Source organism: Rhinopithecus bieti, unplaced genomic scaffold, assembly GCF_001698545.2.
Source record: "Rhinopithecus bieti isolate Rb0 unplaced genomic scaffold, ASM169854v2 scaffold_9996, whole genome shotgun sequence".
NCBI lineage: Eukaryota > Metazoa > Chordata > Mammalia > Primates > Cercopithecidae > Rhinopithecus > Rhinopithecus bieti.
The window spans coordinates 1,876,521-1,882,004 of NW_016806973.1; positions in this window are offsets into that span (position 1 = coordinate 1,876,521).

Here is a 5,484-nt window from a genome sequence, read left to right on the forward strand (position 1 = left end):
AACAAATTATTGTAATAGTATTTAAACTTTTCTAGAGAATAAAGAAAGAAACATTTCAAACTCTTCTATAAAGCTAGAATTATAGTAATCTATATTTTGAGATTGAGCGTATTTAAAAGAAAACGATTAGATAAATTTGCTATAAGATATGGTATTGCTGATCATGAATAAATGTGATTTTGAAAGATCTCTGCAACTTCCATGAAACATTTTTTTAAGGCCAAAACACCAAAAGTACAAAAATTTATACTTTTCAAGGCCAAAGTACAAATAACTGGAGGAAAAAATGCAACATAATGCAAAAGAACATTAATATAACATTTGCAGAGTAGATATATCATAGAACCCTATTTATTTGTAACATTAGGTAATTACATTGAAATTCCATAGGCAAATATGTAGTTAAGACATCTATGACAGTATGAATAGCAGCACAATTTAAAATAGCTAATAAAATAGACAATCAAATTGTCTATGAATAATAGTATAGATAAATACTTGTGGTATATTCTTAAAATGTAATACTATGAAAAATGTAAATGAATTACTGCTAGTTCTAATACCATGAATACATTTCTCAGATTTAAGATTAAGTACGATTATATCTATCTGAAGTTAAAATTAAGCAATAAAAATTATTGTGTTAGAAGCAGAATAGTGCTAATCACGGAATAAATGATGGTGGTAGTGACTGGACATTTGCCAAAGGGTTTTTCTAGATTAATGATTATTTTTTAGTTTTTGATAATCGTTTCATGATAATTTATTAATACAAATTATTGATTTAATTACTAATTTAATTTACTGATATAAATTACATGCAAATTTATTGATATGAATTATGAAGTAAACATTTGTGCAACAAAACAGGTCAAAAACTAAAAAATAATCATTAATCTAGAAACTCATAAATACTTTTTCTAACCATAAGTAGATTTTGTACGAAGAAAGCATTCTGAACATGCGCAAGGCGTAATTAGTAAATACACTTTCAAAGAAACGTAAGAAAGTGACCAAAGTCCACCATCTTGTTCCTTTCCCACTTACTCCATCTAGTATCCCAGTTTCTTTTGAGGTTTATGATTTTACTTCCCACTTCATGTTCTTTCCTATCTTTGTATCCTGCTCAAATTCCTTCAGGGCATGAGCTGTAAACACAGATTGCCAGGGTTGGAGATTTAAGTCTATCCTTTAAAAGTGCTTATGCATTAGTCAAATTTTCTAACCCTTCTATACCTCAGTGTCCTCACTGATAAAAATGGAAAAATTATAATATCTGCCTCACAGGGCTGTTATGAAATTTAAATGAGTGAATAATTGTAAAGAACTTAGAATAGTGCCTGGTATATTGTAAGGCTATACAAGTTACTAGTAAATAAAAGAATAAAAGTCTATTTTGTAATCACACCCAAACAAATACCCTAAAAATTTTCACGACTTTTATCTCATCATGTGCATTTCCGAAGATAACATCTCTCAATAAATTTAATTATTCATTTTCTCAAGGTCCATACCAGTGCAGCTGAGGGTAGCATGCACACACACACACACACACACACACACACACAAAACAGAGCACATAAACTCACAAACAAGTAATTTCACTTTGGACATATGATTACTAAATTTACTAGGTTATTGGATTTTTAAGACAACCATACTTCTCCATTCATTCTACTTGTCTCTGAAATGTCTGTTTCCTTATATTATCTTCTTTCTTCAAAATCCTTGACTATCTCATTTCCTACACTCACACTCCACTGCCTACGTTTTCCCCCTGTGAGAAAACAAAATAGCCGGTATGAGAAATTCTGCAAGTCTGCAACTTGCACTCATGTGTGCCTGTACAACCTATTCTCCTCTTAGACAGCTGAACTCTCCTCGTTCCTAGCTAAGGACAATATTTTCTTTTTTGCATTATACTATACCTTCTTTTGGCTGGTCAGAGACAAATTAATTTGGCAATTCTTGTATCTCATGTGTCAATATTTTTTCCTCTATTACATACCATTCTACATAGACATACACAGTTATTTCTTTTCCATATTAGATATGACACAAAGCAAAACAACTCCCCTCCCTTCTCCGTGTCTTCATTCTAGTTCGTTGAAAATATGCTTTCCTCTATTCTTTCTTAAATTCATCCAATCAGAGTTTTCACCCCTCAACTCTTCCAAGATCCCCAATATCTTCCATCTTAATAATTAGAATAGTTAATTCCAAGTCCTGATCTTATTTAGGCTACTAGTAACACTGAGCATTCCATCCTTCTTGAAACACTCCCTTTATTCGCTCATGTTACAATAGCATCACTTGATTTTCATATTCATTGGCTGTTTGTTCAAAGTTTTTTTTTTTCTTTTATTTTCCTCTAGTAAAGCAAGCATTTAAATGGTGAACAGACTCAGGCAAAGCCCAGTCATCTTACTGTTTTTCTTTTATATATGTAAACAAAATCCTTAGCTGATCTTAACTATGCTCACAGCTTTAAATCCTAATATAGTGATAAATCCCAAGTTTATTTATACTGTATAGTTTTCTCCTCTGAGATAGAATTCACATTTTGTACTCCCTACTCAGGGTCCTCTTTGATGTATAGTAGACACATCACATTCAACACATCTAAAAGTAATCTCTCGAATATCTCCACAAACTAGCTTTACAGCAGTCTTTCCCACTTCAGGAAAGTCAAAACTTTTCAGTTACTCTGATCAAAATATCTTGAAGTTATCTTAACTATTTTACTTATTTAGTTTTTTCTAGATAAGATCTTGCTTTGTTGCCCATGCTGGAGTGCAGGGGTATGATTATACCTCACTGTAGCCTGAAACTCCTGGGTTCAGGTAATCCTCCCTCATCAGCCTCTTTAGTAGCTGGGAATATGGAAATCCTTAATTATTTTTTTCTCACATTTATCATCTAATCCATTAAGAAATTTTATTGGTTGAACATTGAAAAGCATCCAGAAATAAATAGGCTTTCTATATCTCCAACCCATTCCCCTGGGTCAATATCCATCTATTGACTGCCATGGTAGGGATGGCCTCCTAACTGTACTTCCAGCTTTGGATCTCACTCCACTTCACTCTATTTTTAACATGGCAGAAAGAGTAATTATATTAAAATACAAGACACATTATTTCACTTCTCTCCTGAAAGACCTGCACTAACCACTGATTTTGCTCAGATTGAATGGCAAATTCCTTACAAGAGCTTACCAAATTCTATATGAGCTGTCCATCTCTGTGATTGCAACTTCTATGTATTCTCCCTTTTAATCACTCCCCTCCAGTTCCATTGGTCTCTTCATTATTGCTCAAACATAGTAGGCACAATTCTATCTCAGGGTCTTTGTTCTTAATGACCCCTCTACCTGGAATGCTCTCCCACATACACGTATCTAGCAAGGTTGTCACAGATAACCCCTCAAATCTTTTTAAATATACTCCCCTGGTCAATTGCAACAGTCTCTCTATTGAAACTTCAATTTTTTTGTGTTTTATTTTGTCTCTTATAAATTCAGACATTTTACTCACTTATGTTTGTGTTGTTCTACGTGCCCACCAGAATGTGAACTAAATGAGTAATATAATGGTAGCAACTAGGAAAATACCTGCCATCTAGTGAGCACTAGTATCAGCCTGTCATGGGTAACAAGACAGTGGCATGCACACCTAAATTATTATTCCTTGAAGAGTCAAATAGAGGAAATAAAAGAGTGATACGGAGAAAGCCATTTCAGTGGAGCTGTGGCTTAAATATTAGGCCATGAGGGAAATTTTGCAACGAGGGAGTTGGGAGAGAATACATCATTTGACTGTACTCTCTTTCCCTCTCTGATTACATAACCAAACTTAAAATCTCCCATTTCCAACCAGAAGGCGAATGACTAGGGAGCTTTTTAATGCAATAGAGGGAGATCTAGAGAGGCAAATTGAAAATATCTAGCATGGCATTCAATTAATAACGTTGATGAATGCTTCAGTGAATGTCTGGGTAAATGCCTTATGATAAACAATTAACCCTATTTCCCTAGATGTGGAATTTCTAAGCACAAGGAAATTTATGTATTAATTCATATGAATGCCACAGTATGGCATTCTAAAAATAACAAAAACAAAACACCACTCTTCTACCCACAATTTTCCCGCTTAACTAACCGCGTTCTTGACATTGTGCTAATTTCCTACTCCCGTTGTAACTAATTACTACAAAAGGTGATTCTGCAGAACAGTTCTCAAATGATGATTACTGGGAATTGGAATATAAACACACCAGTTTCCTCATCTCTCAAGCAAACTACTCTTAGATGTGATCTAAATCATTTCCTGTAAGTCCACACAGGGTCTCAGGGCCTATGGTTCAGAATGGCAACATGCTTTCTAATGCAAACTGTATACATTTCCTGTTCTTCCATGTTTCACTTGCCCTCTTCCTAAAGGTGCCTTTTCCGATTCCTCCCAAATTGCACTCAAATTTTCTGTCTCAAAGCCCACTTTTGTGGGACTCCAATATAGGACATACCTGTAACAGCGAAAAGAATAACTCTCACTTGAAAGTGCATACTGTGTGGAGCCTTGACCCCTTGACGAGCATGGGTTAATAGTCAAATATTAAGGTTTTCCCTAATAATTTTACTTCCGTTATTCTGATAAGACTATGTATGTGTGTGTGTGTGTGTGTGTGTGTGTGTGTGTGTGAGAGAGAGAGAGAGAGAGAGAATGTGTGTGAAAAGTAGGGATGGAGAAAGAGATTTTTAAAAATTACTTACACAATGTTTTATATGCTTATATTTATATGTATGGTAATGTAGAATAATAAATGAAGAAATTTGCTCCTGCTACTTCAGTGCTATAGAATGAGAATAATGCTGATAGTATAAGGCACTGCCCGCTCATCTTGTTTCCACCATGGTGTTCCTCTTAGACAAAGCAAGTTATATTAATTCAGGGTTTTTCAGACCAAAAAAGTGCATATACTCCTCTGGAAGTAAACTTAATCCTCTCAATCCCACCTTTTCAGATTATTTAAAACTTAAAGGAAAATATTATGTATGAATCACATCAAAATAATTAAAACTTCATAAAGAAACACAATCTTGTAGACTCTGAACCTATTTTAAGATGATTAAATCTCAATAATTTGGATACAGTTTTCCTTGGTATTCAGTCAACTTTTGGTAAATTCTGGACTCATTTTAAAATTATTCTATTATATCCTATGTCATAATGGCTACTATAAATACATAGAAATAGAAAATAACAAAATATTAATTTGCTGTATAATTTATAATATGTCATATAGTTTACATGGAGATAGTATTATTGCATATAGTCACAAATTTACACCAATGGCCTAATATTTTAACACAATTATCATTAATTGAAAAATCATTACTTAGATGTGATTCAAAAGATATCTGGTTCATTATGCCAATATATCATCTTTTCTCTCTTAAATTCTTTCTTTTTCAGTCATTTGGGT